Genomic DNA, 20,047 nt, shown 5'->3' with positions numbered 1-20,047 from the left:
GCAAATCAAGCATAGCCTGGGCACCACCAGCTGCGGTTTTCATGGCAAGAGTTCTGCAAAGGGAGAGGATGGAGGAGGTGGTTACTCTGAGACTCAAGGGCTAGAGAAATAGGGCAGCAGGGGACCCAGGTCTTTCCTGGAGCTGGTGTCAGGAGTGGTAGAGTTCACTTCTGCCCCTGGGAAGTTCCATAGTCCAAGCTCTCCCTGGCTGCCATCACTTCTCCCCCTCTGCACCCCAGAGACCCTGCACCAGCAGGGCTTAAGACATTTACACTGATGAATTCACCTAGCAGCTACTGTGTTTACTAACTGTGGGCTGTACCTTTAGGGAAGGGACACACTGTCCACAGGTTCAGGCAACAGGAACTTAAAAAGAAGCTGGGACTAACCGACTGCTTTGAGCTGTCAGAAAGCCCTGTGAGTCTACTGGGTGTCTCGGCTGGACCTACATACAGTGCTCCACCATCAAGGCATTTTTAGCCATTGCTTTCTGGGTGCACTGTCCAGATTCTCGCTCTTAGAAGCACCACTGCGCTGGGTGTGAACAATTACTCTTTGCAAGTCTTCATGGCAGAAAAAGGCCAGGAAATCTTTAACAAGTCCTTACCATCTTATGCCTCAAGTTTCCTTGTCTCAAATGCAGATTGCCATGTAAATGCTCCCCAAGGTCTGTCCAGCTCTAAACCGCCTGACCTGGAGGCCTGGATCATTAAGTCCCTTGCTTTGCACGCACTGTCTCAGCTCTGTAACCCTGGGCAAGTCAATTGGGCATCATTTCCCTCCCCTGGGAAATGCTGCAGGAGGACAGGTTCCTTTTCAGTCCTTCTCAGAACCAGGTACAAAGCTGCTCTCCCATCGCCCAAGGACCAAGGGGGTCAACTGGCCCTCAGGAAATCACTGATCCCCTCTTGCATCTACTGTGTTCTGTCCTTGGTGATTTTACACCAACTTAATCTTCACAACAAGCCTGCAAGATAGGAATGTTTTTTCTTTTTTTCTTTCTTTTTTTTATGAGACGGAGTCTCGCTCTGTCACCCAGGATGGGGTGCTGGGGTACAGTGACACGATCTCGGCTCACTGCAGCCTCTGCCTCCCAGGTTCAAGCGATTCTCCTCCTCAGCCTCCTGAGTAGCTGGGATTACAGGCACCCACCAACATGCTCAGCTAATTTTTTCTTTTTTTTTTTTTTTTTTTTTTGTATTTTCTAGTAAGATGGGGTTTCAACACGTTGGATAGGCTGGTCTGGAACTCCTGACCTCAGGTGATCTGCCCACCTCAGCCTCCCAAAGTACTGGGATGGCAGGTGTAAGCCACCATGCCTGGCCGCAAGGTAGAAATGTCATGAGGCTCAGAGAGGTTGGATAATTTTCCAAGATTGCCCATCTTATAGGTGGCAGAGCTGAAATTTCAATCTAGTCCATTCGAAGTCTGAAGGCCATATTTTTCTTTCTATTCCACACTGTCTTGGGATAGGTCCAATGTACAAGAATAAAGATGGAATCTCCATATAAAATTCTGTTTATTACTACTACTGAAACAACCATCTCACAACCTACGGCTCCTAAATAAGAAAATCCTGTAGTACAGACATCTAAATTCACTTATAATCCACTATGTATGGACAGAGAGTTGGAGAAATGGGCTAGGGGAGGGGGATCCCACCTGGGAATACAATGGCCCATTAGATATTAGATATGTTCTCAAATGGCCACATATGCTGCCTAAAATTAGTAAGGCAGCCTCCAAACTTTCAGGGCTAATACATACATCCTGGCCAATATGCCATATTTGTAAAATAACAATCTTCTCCTTCAAATAGCTTAATAAAATGGGAAAATATATATGACAGTCCAGAGTCCACTATCAGAGCCACAGAGACTTTGAATTGGATTAGTAGAGTCCTTGGCCAGGATGACCCTGGCCAGGTCCAAGACAGCCTGCTGTCCATCAGAGACTCGGAGACAGCTCCCAGTCTGCAGGGCAGCCCATCCTGCCCCAGAAGCTCAACTCAAGACCTGCCCAGACAAGAAAACTGTGGCAGGGGCCCAGCAGGAAGGCAAAAATTACATTTATTTCTCCTCAGGGCAGACTGGGATATGGATAACCAAGACACGCAGGAAATCCCAAACCCTCATGTTCATCAAAAAAGGCAGAAATCTTCATGCCAAGTTAACTTTTACCAGAGGGATCCCATTGCCATTCTGTAGACCAAGAGGAGGATCCAGCCCCCAAGGAGCCTCACTCTCCACAGCAAAGGCTCCTGCAGGTGGCTCACAGGTGCTCTGTTCCCATGGGTCCTGCATGGCCACAGGGCAGTGCTGCCCTTGATGCAGTATGGAATGAAAAGCCTCAGTATGGTGCACTGTGTGTGTCAGTGGAAGATGACTGATGACAGGCCTCTCCCGGGAAGAACTGTCCTTTTCTCTGACATTATGTCGTCACTCCTTTGTTGGGTATTAACATGTCCTTTTAACGAAATGACAATGGTGGCAGAGCTGGCATCTGACAGTTTCTTTTTCATGTTTTTGCTTGTCAAAATAAAAAGCTGGTGGCCTTGTGATATTCCGTTTTGTAAAAATTCATTGATTATCCCACAAAAATTCTAGGAACCACTCCCCTAGCCCAATGCCTCATTCTACAGGCAGGAAGTTTAAGGCCCCGATATTCCACACTCATAGTGGCCAGGTCCCCCTTCAAAAATATGGCTTTCAGACTTCAGGGACCCAGGGTGTGCCTGTCACACTAGCCAGAGACAACCTTGGGGCCAGGAAAGGTAGGGTCTGAGGGATGGAGGCACGATCTCTCAGGGATGGAGGAGCTCTGCAAGCCGCTGGCCCACACAACAGGGGAAAGGGGAAGGCAAGCATTTTCAGAGCTCGGGGCCATACCAACCGCCCGAGCTCCTGGCATCTGATGCCCTCACTACCACTACTGCAGGAAATGCACAGAACTATAACAACCTCCCTGGAAACACTGCAAGTGTTATTGTGGCCCCAAGCCACCACCCAAGGGGCAACTGGGAAGAAAGAATTCACCCGCAGATAGCAGATAGGATGCATTGTTTATGGTTGAATATTCCCTTCAGAGTCAACAGAGGACTCCAAGCAATTTGGAGTAAAAAGATGAGCAACCTGAGAACAATCTAAGTCACAGCCCAGTGCCCCACATGGAAGGGAACATGGTCATTCCCTTCATGGCTGTTCTTTGCTTCCCACCACTACCGCCTTCATCACACACCTGTGCTTATTCTCTAGCAGTCAGGGCAGAGTCTGCCCGATTTGTCCACTCCACATCCTCAGAGCCTGAATAGCACCTAGCACATGGTGAGAATTTCACAGGGCACTGAAAGAATAAATGAACGAATCCTGTTTTTTGTTCTGTCCTGCTTTGTTTTTACGCTTCGCTCATATCTTCTGGAATCTTGAAATCTTGCCAAGTCCACACTGCCCAAAGCACAAAAGTCAAACTGTGATCTTCAAGGCCTGGAGCTGAGGCTGCGGCTGCCCTCCTCACTCGTTACTGACCTGCTCTCCTACTTGACTTCTCAGCTATGACTCGGTCCTCTTGACTGCCACACCTCTGTGCTGGCTGTCCCCACTCCTGGGATGCTCTCCCCATTGCTCCCCACCCATCTTCATCCTCCCTGATCAAATCCCAGAGGTGCAGTGAAGTTCTCCTTCCTGACTAGATCTCCCTGAAGCTCTCCCTGTCCTGTCTCCAGTGCCCACATCTGCTCCCCTAATTCCACATGGGACAGGAACTTAGCTGTCTTTTGATCCATGCATGTTGCATTGCCCCAGTTAGCCTGGACAATCCTTGAAGGCAAGGCCTATATACTTTTTATACCCAAAGTATTTGGCATACAGCAAAGTGCTTAACAGACACGTACCGACTGAGTAAATTAAATCTCTGGTCAGTGGGCATTGTAAAAGCAAGAGCTTTCCAAGGCATCACTGACATCCGAGTAAACCAGGCCAGTTTCCGTGACTTGAAGCTTTAACTGGGGGTTGGCTCCTAACTGCTGTTCCTTAGGGCAGCTACATTTTCAAATACAAACACCAAATCCCAAATGAGATCAGATGACATGTAGCTTCTGAGAGGCACATGCCCCACCCGGCATGTCAGTCAAAAGAAAGATGAATGTTCTTGTTTACAAAAGGATTTGTCCTGTGCCAGGAAAATTTCCACCGTGATTTAGGACCTAATCCAGTCTGTGCCTATAGACCTCACCAACTGAACATGTTCCTGCTTCTTCCATTTGCTGAACTTGGATGGGGTTTGGCTTCGGGTCAAAAGAGCTGTTGCAATTAAGTCATCAGACAGTCTTTCCCCACGTAAGATGACCCCCATTCAGGAAACCAAGGGCTAGCAAGACAGACAGACTTTGGAAGGCCAGAAAGATGGCCAGGTTACCAGGCATACGGTGGCGGTCAGGACCTACCGCTCTGAACACAGCCCAGTCTGAGAGACCAGGCTCCCGGAGCTGCCCTGCTGCCTGGACTCTGCCTCTGACCTCACCCCTTGGAAGAACTGGCTGGGTTCCAAAACTTCAGCCTCTATGTCCCTGGGTTCCCACACACCCTAGTTTGGATCTAGGTCTCCAACACAGCAGCCAAACACAAGAGAGTCCAGAGCAGTTGCTAATGTGAAATAAAAACAACAATTCAACAGCCCACGGAAAGGAGACAGGACTTCTTTTTCCATTGGATTCAGAGAACTCCTTCTCCTTTTCCTTCTCAATCCCTAATGGGAGTTAAGGATGGCAAGCGACTGGCCCTGCAAAGCCTCAACTCTCTACTTGGCTCTCCTAGATCCATCAATCTTCTCTCCATGGCCTGGGACCCCTCCAACGCTGGACGTCGAGAGAGGCTCGGCAGCTGTGAGAAACTTCTGTCTCAAGTAAGGTTTTTTCCAAAATTATATCAGGTTTCCTTCTACCCCAGCTTGTCAGTGGGGGACTCTTTTGCCTAACATGGTTGAGGAATGTCTTAGAAACTGGTGTGATTCAATCTGGCTTCTGATGAGGTTTTCCACCCAGACAGAGCTCACCGAGTGTCTGGAAGCGTCGGTTCCCTACACCCAGGGGCATCCACACCCTGTCCCCATCTCCAGACCTCAGTGAGGAGGATACCCTTGACAAAGTGGCTGGTCCAGCCCTACGATGAAGTCTGATCCAGAAAAAGAGCCAAGAGGAAGCCAAAAGGACTTGCCCACACACTTACATACACGGGGGCCTCCTTCCTACTATGTCCCCTCTTCCCCCCAACTTTCTAAATTGGTGAATCTACTTGCAACACACCTAGTATAAATAATTGAAGAGCTCCCGATAGAAGTGGCTCAGTAATTGAAATCTCAAAAGGCACACACCTTTCTTTTAGAAAAGAGGGCCACCCCATTCAGACTTCTCCAGGGGAAGTCGTTCCTCCCCTCATTGCTTTTCAGACTGGCCTCCTTCTACAAATACAGATTTTAACCAGAGGGTAATTGTTAGAAAGTGCAGTTTGCAAAAATGTCAGTAACCTGAATGCCAAGCTTACTAATGAATTGTGACTAGGCTGTTGTTAGTGCCACCACACCCTCACCTGAGGACCCACAATCTCCCCTGGACAGAGGGAAACAGGCTGCCCCTCTGTTACCGCTCGGCTACTGCACTGAGGTGTGGTGGCACCAGGGGGGCTGGCATGAAGGTCACATGAGGGGGGAGTTCCTTTCACATCTCAGAAATCTCTTATTATAAGGATCTGCCAACTGCAAGGAGAGAAGAGCCCTGCAGAGCAGGGGGCCCTGCGAGAGCGCTGTGGGCATCACCTTTGCTGGCATCTTGGAAAGACGCCTCACGTCTCCATCGTCTCTATAACAACTATCCAATCAGCCCTTAGCACTGACAGGGATGGGGACCTTTTTTGTAGGGGCAGCTCCAGGAGAAAGGTCAGGTGGTTACCTGAATCCCAAGTCTATGTTTTGTTTTATTTTGTTTTTCTCCTTTTGCAGCTGTTTTTCTTACTAGAAGCTAGGCAGAAAGAGTTGTTACTTAGATTTCTTGAACTTGAGACATCAAAGGTGAGACGTCAGCCAAGGAGAAGGGACGGTCGGGGAAGCTTCTGGGGATACCATCAGTATTTTACTTTTTGAACTCAGTGGTAGTGACATAAATTTTCTTCTTTTTTTTTTTGAGACGGAGTCTCGCTCTGTCCACCAGGCTGGAGTGCAGTGGCGCGATCTCTGCTCACTGCAAGCTCCGCCTCCCGGGTTCACGCCATCCTCCTGCCTCAGCCTCCCGAGTAGCTGGGACTACAGGCGCCCGCCACCTCGCCCGGCTGATTTTTGTGTTTTTGGTAGAGACGGGGTTTCACCGTGTTAGCCAGAATGGTCTTGATCTCCTGACCTCGTGATCCGCCCGTCTTGGCCTCCCAAAGTGCTGGCATTACAGGCGTGAGCCACCGCGCCCAGCCAGTTGTTTGTATTTTTAGTAGAGACGGGGTTTCACCGTGTTGGCCAAGATGGTCTCGATCTCCGGACCTCGTGATCTGCCCACCTCGGCCTCCCAAAGTGCTGGGATTACAGGAGTGAGCCACCACGCCCAGCCACAGATTTTCTATAATCATTAGCTATTTTGTAACTTTTCATTTTATAGACTTTTCTGCGTATCTGCTTCATTTTACTATTTTTTTTTTTTTTTTTTTTTTTTTTTTTTTTGAGACGGAGTCTCGCTCTGTCGCCCAGGCTGGAGTGCAGTGGCCGGATCTCAGCTCACTACAAGCTCCGCCTCCCGGGTTCACGCCATTCTCCTGCCTCAGCCTCCCGAGTAGCTGGGACTACAGGCGCCCGCCATCTCGCCCGGCTAATTTTTTGTATTTTTTAGTAGAGACGGGGTTTCACCGTGTTAGCCAGGATGGTCTCGATCTCCTGACCTCGTGATCCGCCCGTCTCGGCCTCCCAAAGTGCTGGGATTACAGGCTTGAGCCACCGCGCCCGGCCTATTTTTTTAGAGTCTTTAAAAAATAAATTGGGCAAACTGCTCTTCACGGACCCATCACTATTGCCGGCATTTATTAAGTATCTTCTGGCATAGGACAGAGGATCAGTCTGCAAATCACCCTGTGTCATAACCTGGACAGCAGGACCGAGAACCAGAAAACTTCAGTGAAAGTCATTGGTCCCAGTGGCCAAAGCACCAAACTGAAGGAGAAAGTGAAGAGGTCAGAGGCAGTCACCGCTAGTCATAGGATCAATGGGCTAGAAGCTCCAGAGGACTTGTTGATGCACAGTTTGCTGTTATCCCAGCTTTAGAGCTCTGCCTATAAACAAAGTCATAGAGAGGGGAATGTGATTCGTGATTTGTACCTGCCTTGGAAAGGCATGAAGTGAATTGGGGTATGCAGGGCCCTGGCCATCAGAGAAAGAGTGAGTTTTCCGCTGCCCTGCTGATCCATTGCTGAGGGTAACTCACGGTCCCAGCACAGCCTTCACTGAACTGTCAGGAACATGAAGCAGTCAGGAGTCTAGATTGAGTTTTCAAAACAGGAGCACCTCTTTGCTCTCTGTAAGCCTCCACTGATGGCTCATGCCAGCCACATGGTTCCCCTAGCCTCCTGTGCACCCACCAGAGGCTCTAACAGACTTGTCATTTTGCTCACATTGGAGGACCACTGTCCTCCTTCCCAAATCCTACACATTCTTCAAGAGAAAGCCTAAATGCTGCCTCTGCCATGAAGCCTCTCCAGACCTCTTCAGTAGAGTTAACATCTCCAGGGCTGTTTGCTCAACATTTCCTTTCAGGTGTCAGTCCCCTCAGATATCACTTGTTTCTCTGCTTATCAGTCCTCATTACATTCTAGTCCAGTAGCTACATCCATCAGTCTCCCAGCTAAGAACCTTCGGTCAGGAGCCAGGGCTTATTAATTCTTGTATTTCATAGTGTCTAGCACTGGGCCTGGTGGATTTGCACCAGGTTTGCAACAAGCAATCAATGTTTATTAATATATCAGGGTCCAAGAGCACAGACCGAGCAACCAGGAAGGAAGGTTCTTTAGGTTGTCAGAGAACACAAAGGACCTGGCAGGAGGGAGGCCAAGCACCACAGAGAACCTTCACCTTTCAAATCCATCCATTTCTCTCCATCTCAGCTTCTCTGCCCTGATTGACTCCTAAGCTTCATAATCATTTGCATTGTACCCTGCAGTGGTACAATTCCCACTCAGTTACCCGGCTCATTCTCCACGCTGAAGCCAGAGAGATACCACAAGGTTTCTATCAGTCACATCATGCCTGTGCTTAAACTCTTCAAGGACTTCCCATTGCTCTTAAGCAAAAGTTAAGGCCCTCAGCATGGCCTTCAAAGATGCTGCGGCACATCTGGCCTTTGCCAGGCATCTGGCCACATGCTGAACTACTCTTGGCCTCACCTCCCTTAGTCCACAGCAATACTGGACATTCTTGCATTCCTTCAATGAGCAGTCCTCTTTTCTAATTCAGGGATCTGCATATACTACGTTTCCTTTGCCTGTAACAACCTTCTTCACATAGCCATATTCCAGACGTCCTACCCATATTTAAGATCTCTCCCCAGAAAGCCTTTCCTAACTCACCCTGCACCTCCACTCCACCACCGCCGTTGCTATCAGTCAATAAAACCTTCCAATCATGTGGTCTTTGTACTGCTCCTTCATAACACTCAAGGCATTTACAAGTACTTGTTTAGGGCCTCTTTGCTTCACTAGACTAGAGATGGGCAAATTGTTTCTGTAAAGGGCCAGATAGGAAATATTTTAGGCTTTGTGCAGCATATGGTCTCTGTTGTAACTATTCAGCTCTGTTGTTGGGGGGCAGAAGTGGCCACAGACAATATATAAACAAATAAGTATGGTTGTATTCCAATGGAATTTTATTTAGAGACATTGAAATCAGAATTTCATACCATTTCATGTTTCATGAAATATCCTTCATTTAAAATTGTTGTTCAACTATTTAAAAATGTGAAAACCATTCTTAGCTAATGGGCCATATGAAGACAGACGGCAGGCCAGACCTGGCCCACAGCCTGTGGTGTGCCAGCCCCTGTACTAGACCATCAGTTTCCTAGAGGCAGAAGCCACGTCTTGTTCATGGATGCCTCTCTCCAGCACAGTGCCTGGTTCTCACAAGGTGATTCATAAAAATTCACTGAATGCCTTGATATGTGGGCTAGAGCCATGTTTCCCAATGTGAGTTCATGCAACACCAGTCTCATGGGATACTCCACACAAAAGGGCCACTTCTCTTTTCAGTGAAATCTGGAAATGCCATCGTTCCTTTTCTAACAAGTGTTCAATGCTCACTGCATACAGCATAGCAAAAGCTTAGAGCTAGCCCTCAGTCAAGGAACTTGTTCAACATAGACCAATACAATGCTGCCTACATTCATTTTGACCAAAGAACTTTCTTCTTTAACCCAAAACATCTGCCAGTGTCCAAGGGCAGCCCCACTGAAAAGTGATGCAGTGAGGAGAGATGGCAGAACTTAGAGGAATGGGTCTCAAACTTTAGTGTGCATCAGAATCACCAGGAAGGCTTATTAAAATAAGAATCTGCCCCAGTCCGGACTTTCCGATTCAGTAAGCCTAGGTTGGAGCGTAAGAATGTACATGCCTTACATGTTTCCCAGTTGACGCTAATGCTGATGGCTAGGGGAATCCCGTTTTGAGAAGCACTGATCTACAGAATAAATGATTTCAAGGCTTCAGTCCTCTAGCTGGAGTTTGCTCCTCCACAAGGATCTTATTCCCAGGAGAACCCCAACTTGTCCACTTTCTCACACTGGCAGTGGCAGCCCTGACCCATCTTTCTAGTCTTAGGCACCTGTAATGGGTTGCAGTGTTTTTTTCCAAAATATTTGTTTCAGTAGTAATCCCCAGTTCCTGTGAAGGTAAACCTTATTTGGAAAGAAGGTCTTTGCAGATGTAATCAAGTTAAAATGAAGTCATACTAGAGTAGGGTGAGCTCCTAATTCAATATGACTGGTGTCCCTAGGAGAGGAGAAAGAGACACACATAGGGAGAACGCCCCATGACCAAAGAAGCAGAGACTGGAGCAGAGGCCACAAGTCAAGGAATGCCAGCCAACACGGAAGATGCAAGGAAGGAGAAATCCTATAGGCTTTAGATGGAGGCTGGCCCTGCTGACTCCCTGATTTAAGGCTTCCAGCCTTCTGAACTGTGAGATAATAAATTCATGTTGTTTTAAGCCACCCCCCCCCGCCCTTTGTTATGGCATCACTAAGAAACATTCTAGTCCAAGGACAGACAAAGCTCTGGCCAAGGCCTTATTCTTGGTAGGTGTCCACATGAACTTTGAAGGAGGAAGCCACGATGTCAGCTATCTGATCCCTTTGTCATCACCGCTAGACAGTGGGTGTCTGCGCTGGGGTCTGTTTTTGGAAATTAGAATATCTAATTAATGTGATGTTTTGTTGGATCCATGCCTTAGGGCTGGATTTGGCAAAAAGCATGTGATTAATTTTTACCCTAAAAAAAGTCAGTAAATAAGATAAGAAGACTTGGCTTGGCCCTATCTTGGGATCCACAGGTCCTGTTTCTCACTGAGAGACCCTGGCAAGGAGTTTCTCAGTGACAAAGAAATGGTTTCTTCTCTAGTTCTGAGCTATAAACACCTTCTCTAATCGGCATAGAAACGGCTAAGCAGTAGATACTTTCAGTCAGAGCACCCCAGTTTTAGTCATAAATTATACTCCTCTCCTTTTGGAAATATAAGGGGTATAATTTTTATTCTTGGGCAGACATAGTCCTGTGCCCAATACCTTAGGAAGGAGCCAAAAAGAGAATGTGGACACAGCTTGTCATGGTGGATGGAGAGGAAGGAGACACCAGGGGTGGGGACTCTGTATTATCAAGCTCTGAGGCCACAGGATGAAAAATCAGAGCCAAGTGAATGCCTTCTCTGCCTCTCCAACCCATGCCAACCCATGGCTGGCTGCTCACATGGGGTCTGCAAAAACCTGAAAATCTCCAGATGTTTTATAGGGGGGACAAAGCAATGCTTTCTGCTGCAACAGATCATAAGACTTTTAGGATGCTCACCCCAAGGCCCTTGAAAAATGAGAGAGGGGTCTGATTCTTTGAGATGGGTAAGGCAGAGGCACCCCATGGAAGTCAAGCATTCCTTCTCTCATCCCTCCTAAGGCCAGCATGTAATTTCAAATGTCCAGTCCATCCACGAACAATATGTTAGTCTTTGGTCAGGAGGTGGGCTTCCAAAACACAAACATCTCAGCCTCGGTCTGCAGAGTTGAGAATTCAGCTCGGCAGAGGAATAGGACACTGTCGAGGAAGACAAGCTTTTGGAGTCAGACAATCCCAGGTTTGCAGATTGCCTTGTTTTGTTGGTTTGTTTTGCTTTGTATTAAAATCTAATTTATTATGCAAACTACAGCAGGTTAGTAAATCCTTTGAAACCTCAGGTTTCTGAGCTACAATACAGGAATAATTATAAATGCTTTGCAGCAGATTTGTGAGGATTCTGAGAGTTGTTGGATGTGTCTGGCACATTCCTTCTAACTTATAAAGCACTATATGCCAAGTATGAATCTAAGTAATGCACATGCCCTAATCCTTTCCATCCTTACAACTATTTATAGCATTGCCCCCATATGGCAAACGAAGGCTCAGGGAGGCCAAGGCACCTGTCCACAGTCACACTGTAAGTAAACAGCTGATTCTGGAGCTGGTGCTCTCACCACAGGGACTGCTACATACCCATAGCGGATGCCTGGGGCTAGGAATGAAGATCTGTGTTCATTCATTCGTTCATTCATTCAACAATTCACCTGGGCATCTCTGAGACAGGATTACTCACAATAGGTTCTCAGACAAAAAAAAAAAAAAAATACAGTCTCTCCTTCCAGGAGTTGAAGATCTATCAGGGGAAATAGACAAGTACCCAAAACTAAATCAAGGTAGACTATGACACCAGGGAGGAAGAGAGTGTGGTGGAGGACCTATTAAATGGCAGGAGCGGACTGATTACACGAAGGTGGTGGTATTTCTGATGAGCCTTGAAGGATGGGCATGATTTTGACAGATGCACGCAGCCTGGTTCAGTCCAAATTAGGGCCCCCTTGTTCTTTCTCATCGCAACCCATTCATTTCCTTTGTTGGACTCACTGTGATTTTAATTTCACAGCTATTTGCTGATTTATTTGTTCAATGCTGGTGTCCCTCACTAGACCATGAGCCCGGAAGGAGAGGCAGCATGCAACTGTGCTCGTTGTCTACACAGGGCCTACCACTGGGCCTAGGCCAGGGCAGGCACCTGGGAGGTATGTGCTGAATAAATGAATGGATGGATGGGTGGATGGGCGGATGGGTGGGTGGGTGGATGGATGGATGGATAGGTGGATGGGGATATAAGTATTGGCAGGTTGGTGGCAGCTTGCAGAAGGAGAGTATATTATCTATAAACACACTACCCAGATTTATTTAACCTTTTAGTCACACCAAATCTTGGTTACCCTCACCTGAATTTTCTCTTTTGGAGGAAGTTTAACACAACCACCCCAGTTTCCCTAAATGCGCCCTCCCTAGATTTCTGCAACACTCAGATTTAGGATCCTGAGCACTGGTATCTCCCCAAATAGATGAGATTCCCCATGTGGGCAGCAGCCCTGCCTTCTGCTTCATGTTTGTCCACAGTGCTTGGGTGAGATCTGGACACGGAGCCCACACTCGGTTGAAACATGCCCATGGCATGCAGCTGAGAAGCCCTGCCTTCTCCTTGTCCTCATTTATTCCCATCGGTCAACTGCCAATCATCCCACACCCACCCCAGATGCATTGGTCCTGGGGTCTCCTTGGTGCGGCAATGTGGGCTGCCCTCCCAGTCTTGCCCAGGTGGCAGGACTTCTGCTGCTAAGAACAGGGCTGTGATACTCAGCTTCCCAGGGCTGAACTGAATGACTAAGAGCCCTAATGATTCTCGTATTTTTCAAGACCGGTCTCCAAAGGCAGGAGGACATTTAAAAATGCATGAGTCTCTGCTAGGTGACACATCCTGCTTGGGAGTCTGCTGGCCTCCAGTCTGGGACAACAGTGCACTTCAAATAGAGGCCTGTGTTCATCACGGTGCTTTCTGTCCACACAAGCCTTGGTTTCTGACGCTGAGAGAGGATAAGCTAAGCACGGGGCAGAACAGGCCGCTGACCATCTCCAGACCCCAGGACAACACAGATGGCAGGCCAAAGATGGACTGCATCGTCTGATTCAAGAGTACAGGCTACACAGCCAGACTAACCGGGGCCTGGCTTGGACTCTCTTTAAATATTAATTCCTCATCTGTAAAACAGGCATATGATTCCCACTTCACTGGACTGTAGGACATATGTAAAGGACCCTGCAGTGTCTGGAACATATTGATGGTCCCCAAAATAAATAGTTATTGATGACAGTGATGAAAAGAAGAAGATCCAATGGAGTAATGTTCAAGGCCTGCTTCAAGTCTTGCCTTGGTAAAGCTTTCTGTTGGGCACTCAAATAAAGCTTATATGACTTTTTCTATATATAACAAACATGTATCTATGATGACTGTCTACTGGGTATTGTTCTGAGCACTCCCCAAACAGTAACTCACTGAATCCTCATAACAACTTTATGTAATATGTACTATTATTATGCCCATTTTACAGATGAGGAAAATAGACATGAGGGGTTAGGTGAACGACCCCAGGTTGACACAGCTATAAGAGGTTGAGCTGGTATATAAATCCAGACAGTCTGCACTAGAGTCCATGTTAGTTAAAGGTGGATACAGTGTGCTGCTGTTATTACTCTTGTAGACGTTGACTGTTACAGTCTCTTGTCTTATGGAGCAGAGCTAGTCTCTCTCCCACTTTCTTGACGAATGGTAGGGGCCTTGGTAACATCTCGGAAGCCCCTGCAGCACTTCATAGAGCTAATCAGAGTGAGCTTGCTGACCCACCTGCCAGAACTTGCTGTGCCCTCTGCCTTCTTCAAGGCATCCCCAGCAGAGCCTTAAAGGGCAAAGCCTGCAAACCTCCCTCTGCAGCACTGCTGCATGCCCCACCTCCCTCCAGGGCGCTTTCCAACTTCTGACCTGGACCCAAAGTAAGAAATATGTTTTACATCGTGAGCCATACATACCTACTATAAAAGTAATTGCAACACTGGATTCATGAAACAATACCTACACTATTACAAGGGATGTACTTTGATATCTTGTATTTTTTTAACATTGATTGCAACTCACTAAATTGATTTCATAATCCACTTAGAAAATTCTTCTTAGGGGAGTTCAGCTCCAACATCCAGCACATGCAATTCCTGAGTGCAGTGCACAGCAATTCTTCCCAAAGGCAGCCCTGCCTAGTGCACATCAGCATCATGGTGCTGTCCCAGGCCAGATGGTTACTCATATCCTCCCCAGAGCCCCGAGCCTGACTAGAGCACCCAGGGAGTGGAAAGTCAGTACAGGCTGGGAGTCAAGGACCCTTTCAAAGCAGTGCTTACAGCAGTCGCAGAGTGAAGAGCCTTGCTTTAGAGTCTGATGGAACTGAGCTCAAATCTCACGTCTGCTAGTTACTAACTCAGGTTTTATTGGATGGGTTCTTCACCTCTCTGAGCCTCAGTGCCCTCCCCTGGAAGGGGGCACTATTAATATGCACCACAGAGGGTGTTAGCTGAGATGCGGAGATGACTCGGCACAGCACCCAGATGCAGGACACTGAATCAGTACCAGTCAGTGGTGGTGGGAGGTCTTTGCTGGGCCCTCTAAGCCTAACCCAAAACTTCACAAGGGCCTTCCCTCCCCTCTCTTTTTGCCTCCATATTTAGAGATTCTACAACCTTCAGAAGAAATAGGAGTACTTCCTAGCACATAGTCAATACTCAACAAATGTCTGAACCAATTAAGCAAGGGCCCAGGCTTTTGCCCAAGAAGTTATCCAATCCTGAGCATCCATTTACTTATTTATTTCTTTTATTTATTTATTTATTTATTTATTTATTTATTTATTTATTTTGAGACGGAGTCTCGCTCTGTCGCCCAGGCTGGAGTGCAGTGGCATGTTCTCAGCTCACTGCTGCAACCTCCGTCTCCCGGGTTCATGCCATTCTCCTGCCTCAGCCTCCCGAGTAGCTGGGACTACAGACACATGCCGCCATGCCTGGCTAATTTTTGTATTTTTAGTAGAGATGAGGTTTCACCATGTTGGCCAGGATAGTCTCGATCTCCTGACCTCATGATCCGCCCGCCTCGGCCTCCCAAAGTGCCAGGATTACAGGTGTGAGCCACGATGCCCAGCCCTGAGCATCCTTTTGAAGGAAGATGTGTTTTATAATCCCATCCAAGTTCAGTGGTCAATAAAGTCTGCTCCATGAATTACACTCATTCAATCGCAGCTGATATCTCTAGATCCAGGATAATGTCCCTTTCTACAGGTGGGAAGATAGAACCAGGAGGTCCCAATGTGGCTTCTCCAATGTTCCCCCAAGTTACTGTCAGTGCAGAGCTGGGGTGACAGAACCCCTGCTCATCACTGCCTATGTTGCCTTCCAAGAGAGAAGCAAGTCGCTCAGTAAAAGGCTCATCGTCCTAAAGATAACGAGGGTCCCTCTGATGAGATGAAGCACAGGACTGAGGGGGTGAAGAGCAAGCAGAAAATGGATTTCCACCATAGGCTACTGTACACGTGGCCCAGTGGTGGAGAGAATCCTTAGGGAAAGCCTAACTCCGAAGCCCAGAGAAGGAAGGAAAACTAATAAGGAGTGTGTTTTGCAGGCGGATTTTTCTGAAGTTATGCACAGGAAAATTCATTTCTGTGAGAGGCTAATTAGTCATGACAGTGCTTTCCTCCAGACACAATTGCACTGGTCCCATTCAGTCTCTGTGGGTCAGCCTGTAATGGAATTTCCATTACCTATTGTGTTTTAGTTACTAGAGAAAAATGTATGATTGGGGAAGAAACAGGGGTGAAGAGAAAACATGAAAGGCTGGAATACCTTGAATATCCACAAATATCATCTGTGATTTTAAAACTTCATAAAGATGATGAATCTCTGAGAGCCAGGGAGTCTTCTTGGAATCTCAGCTCTGTCTGCGGGAACTGCTCCTGGCAGGCAGTGGGTTTTGAAATCCAAGTTTGTCAGACCACAGAGCAAAGCAAGCTCCCCCACCTTGGGCACTAGGGGTGGAAACAAGACCCAGGAAAGGGAAACTAAATGTTCTTCTCACCTAGCCACCAGCTCTCAGGCTGCCAGGAATGCTGGGCTGTGGTAAATGAATATGTAGATATATAGATATATAGATATATGGGTCTGGCACCAGAAATGTGCAGGTCTGCAAGGATGACTACAAATGACCTCACCTCTCCTGCCTTCTAGAGAATAATATACAGTTCAAGAGCCAAAGATGCCTGAGGGTGAACTGGTATACCAAGTTGGGAAGGGTCACCTAACCACCTAATCCCCCAAATGTTAGAGCCAGGAACAGAAGGGGGTTTAAGGGGGTTTTAAGGTTTCAATTCAGGGTTTCTCAGCCTCAGCACAATTGTCACTTTGGCTGGATGGATAAACTTTTTGTTGTGGGAGGCTGTCTTGTATATCGTAGGAGGTTTAGCATCCCTGGCATCTATCCAATAGCTATCCTCCTCCATTCCACCCACATCCCTAGTTGTGACAACTAAAATGTCTCCCAACATGGCCAAATGTCCCCTAGAGGGCAAAATAGCCACCATTTGAACATCGCTGGTCTAGCCTTACAATTCCCAAAGTAGAATTCCAAGGAATATTAATTTCATAAGCTTCTCCCTAACACAAGTATTCCATGCTCAACTAAGTTTGAGAATCACTGCATATTATACCCTCTTTTGGAAATTCCCCATAACAGTATATTAAAGGCCCTTTGTAAAAAGTTCTGTAATAAGAACACTGTTTAATTATTTTGTTTGACCTAGCATCTTGCAAGTTTTCTCAAACAAAACCCCTTTATTCCTACATTTGCATCTTTCAGAGTTCATGTTCCAAAGAATATTGTGATTTATACATATGTTAAAACATATCAGCGGAGCAAGATGGCCGAATAGGAACAACTCCAGTCTCCAACTCCCAGCGCGAGCGACACAGAAGACCGGTGATTTCTGCATTTTCAACTGAGGTACTGGGGTCATCTCACTAGGGAGTGCCGGACAATCGGTGCTGGTCAGCTGCTGCAGCCTGACCAGCGAGAGCTGAAGCAGGGCGAGGCATCGCCTCACCTGGAAGCGCAAGGGGGAAGGGGATCCGTTTTCCTAGCCAGGGGAACTGAGACACACAACACCTGGAAAATCAGGTAACTCCCACCCCAATACTGCGCTGTAAGCATACAGGCATTCCAGGAGAATATATCCCACACCTGGCCGGGAGGGTCCCACGCCCACGAAGCCTCCCTCACTGCTAACACAGCAGTCTGCCGCGATCTATCCGCAAGGCAGCAGCGAGGCTGGGGGAGGGGCGCCCGCCATTGCTGAGGCTTAAGTAGGTAAACAAAGCCGCTGGGAAGCTCGAACTGGGTGGAGCTCACAGCAGCTCAAGGAAGCCTGCCTGTCTCTGTAGTCTCCACCTCTGGGGACAGCGCACAGCTGAAGACCAACAGGGGAAGTAGCGGGAGCCTGTGCAGACGCGAACGACTCTGTCTGACAGCTTTGGGGAGAGCCCGCGGATCTCCCAACGCGGAGGTTGAGATCTGAGAACGGACAGACTGCCTGCTCAGGTGTGTCCCTGACCCCTGAGTAGCCTAGCTGGGAGAAATCCCCCACTAGGGGCAGTCTGACACCCCACACCTCACAGGGTGGAGTACACCCCTGAGAGGACACTTCCAAAGGAAGAATCAGACAGGTACACTCGCTGTTCAGCAATATTCTATCTTCGGCAACCTCTGCTGCTGATACCCAGGCAAACAGGGTCTGGAGTGGACCTCAAGCAATCTCCAACAGACCAACAGAGAGTCCTTCTAACTGTCAGAAGGAAAACTATCAAACAGGAAGGACACCTATACCAAAACCCCATCAGTTCGTCACCACCATCAAAGACCAGAGACAGATAAAACCACAAAGATGGGGAAGAAGCAGGGCAGAAAAGCTGGAAATTCAAAAAATAAGAGCACATCTCCCCCTGCAAAGGAGCGCAGCCCATCGCCAGCAACGGATCAAAGCTGGTCAGAGAATGACTTGGACGAGAGGAGAGAAGAAGGCTTCAGTCCATCAAACTTATCAGAGCTAAAGGAGGAATTACGTACACAGCGCAAAGAAACTAAAAATCTTGAAAAAAGAGTGGAAGAATTGACAGCTAGACTCATTAATGCAGAGAAGATCATAAACGAAATGACAGAGATGAAAACCATGACACGAGAAATACGTGACAAATGCACAAGCTTCAGTAACCGACTCGATCAACTGGAAGAAAGAGTATCAGCGATTGAAGATCAAATGAATGAAATGAAGCGAGAAGAGAAACCAAAAGAAAAAAGAAGAAAAAGAAATGAGCAAAGCCTGCAAGAAGTATGGGATTACGTAAAAAGACCAAATCTACGTCTGATTGGGGTGCCTGAAAGTGAGGGGGAAAATGGAACCAAGTTGGAAAACACTCTTCAGGATATCATCCAGGAGAACTTCCCCAACCTAGTAGGGCAGGCCAACATTCAAATTCAGGAAATACAGAGAACGCCACAAAGATACTCCTCCAGAAGAGCAACTCCAAGACACACAATTGCCAGATTCACCAAAGTTGAAATGAAGGAAAAAATCTTAAGGGCAGCCAGAGAGAAAGGTCGGGTCACCCACAAAGGGAAGCCCATCAGACTAACAGCAGATCTCTCGGCAGAAACTCTACAAGCCAGAAGAGAGTGGGGGCCAATATTCAACGTTCTTAAAGAAAAGAATTTTAAACCCAGAATTTCATATCCAGCCAAACTAAGTTTCATAAGTGAAGGAGAAATAAAATCCTTTACAGATAAGCAAATGCTTAGAGATTTTGTCACCACCAGGCCTGCCTTACAAGAGACCCTGAAGGAAGCCCTAAACATGGAAAGGAACAACCGGTACCAGCCATCGCAAAAACTTGGCAAAATGTAAAGACCATCGAGGCTAGGAAGAAACTGCATCAACTAACGAGCAAAATAACCAGTTAATATCATAATGGCAGGATCAAGTTCACACATAACAATATTAACCTTAAATGTTAATGGACTAAATGCTCCAATTAAAAGACACAGACTGGCAAACTGGATAAAGAGTCAAGACCCATCAGTCTGCTGTATTCAGGAGACCCATCTCACATGCAGAGACATACATAGGCTCAAAATAAAGGGATGAAGGAAGATCTACCAAGCAAATGGAGAACAAAAAAAAGCAGGGGTTGCAATCCTAGTCTCTGATAAAACAGACTTTAAACCATCAAAGATCAAAAGAGACAAAGAAGGCCATTACATAATGGTAAAGGGATCAATTCAACAGGAAGAGCTAACTCTCCTAAATATATATGCACCCAATACAGGAGCACCCAGATTCATAAAGCAAGTCCTTAGAGACTTACAAAGAGACTTAGACTCCCATACAATAATAATGGGAGACTTCAACACTCCGCTGTCAACATTAGACAGATCAACGAGACAGAAAGTTAACAAGGATATCCAGGAATTGAACTCATCTCTGCACCAAGCGGACCTAATAGACATCTATAGAACTCTCCACCCCAAATCAACAGAATATACATTCTTCTCAGCACCACATCGCACTTATTCCAAAATTGACCACATAATTGGAAGTAAAGTACTCCTCAGCAAATGTAAAAGAACAGAAATTATAACAAACTGTCTCTCAGACCACAGTGCAATCAAACTAGAACTCAGGACTAAGAAACTCAATCAAAACCGCTCAACTACATGGAAACTGAACAACCTGCTCCTGAATGACTACTGGGTACATAACGAAATGAAAGCGGAAATAAAGATGTTCTTTGAAACCAATGAGAACAAAGATACAACATACCAGAATCTCTGGGACACA

At 47.0% G+C, this 20,047-nt stretch overlaps 1 protein-coding gene across 1 annotated transcript in view; it reads right to left on the bottom strand.

Annotated features, from left to right (window-relative positions):
* Positions 1–20,047, bottom strand: part of LOC115900490 (calcium-activated potassium channel subunit alpha-1-like) — a 254,542-nt gene that overhangs the window by 162,295 nt on the left and 72,200 nt on the right. The gene's annotated exons all lie outside the window — the stretch shown is intronic.

Source organism: Rhinopithecus roxellana, chromosome 11 (assembly GCF_007565055.1).
Source record: "Rhinopithecus roxellana isolate Shanxi Qingling chromosome 11, ASM756505v1, whole genome shotgun sequence".
NCBI classification, from domain to species: domain Eukaryota; kingdom Metazoa; phylum Chordata; class Mammalia; order Primates; family Cercopithecidae; genus Rhinopithecus; species Rhinopithecus roxellana.
This window is presented reverse-complemented; position numbering and strand designations above follow the sequence as displayed.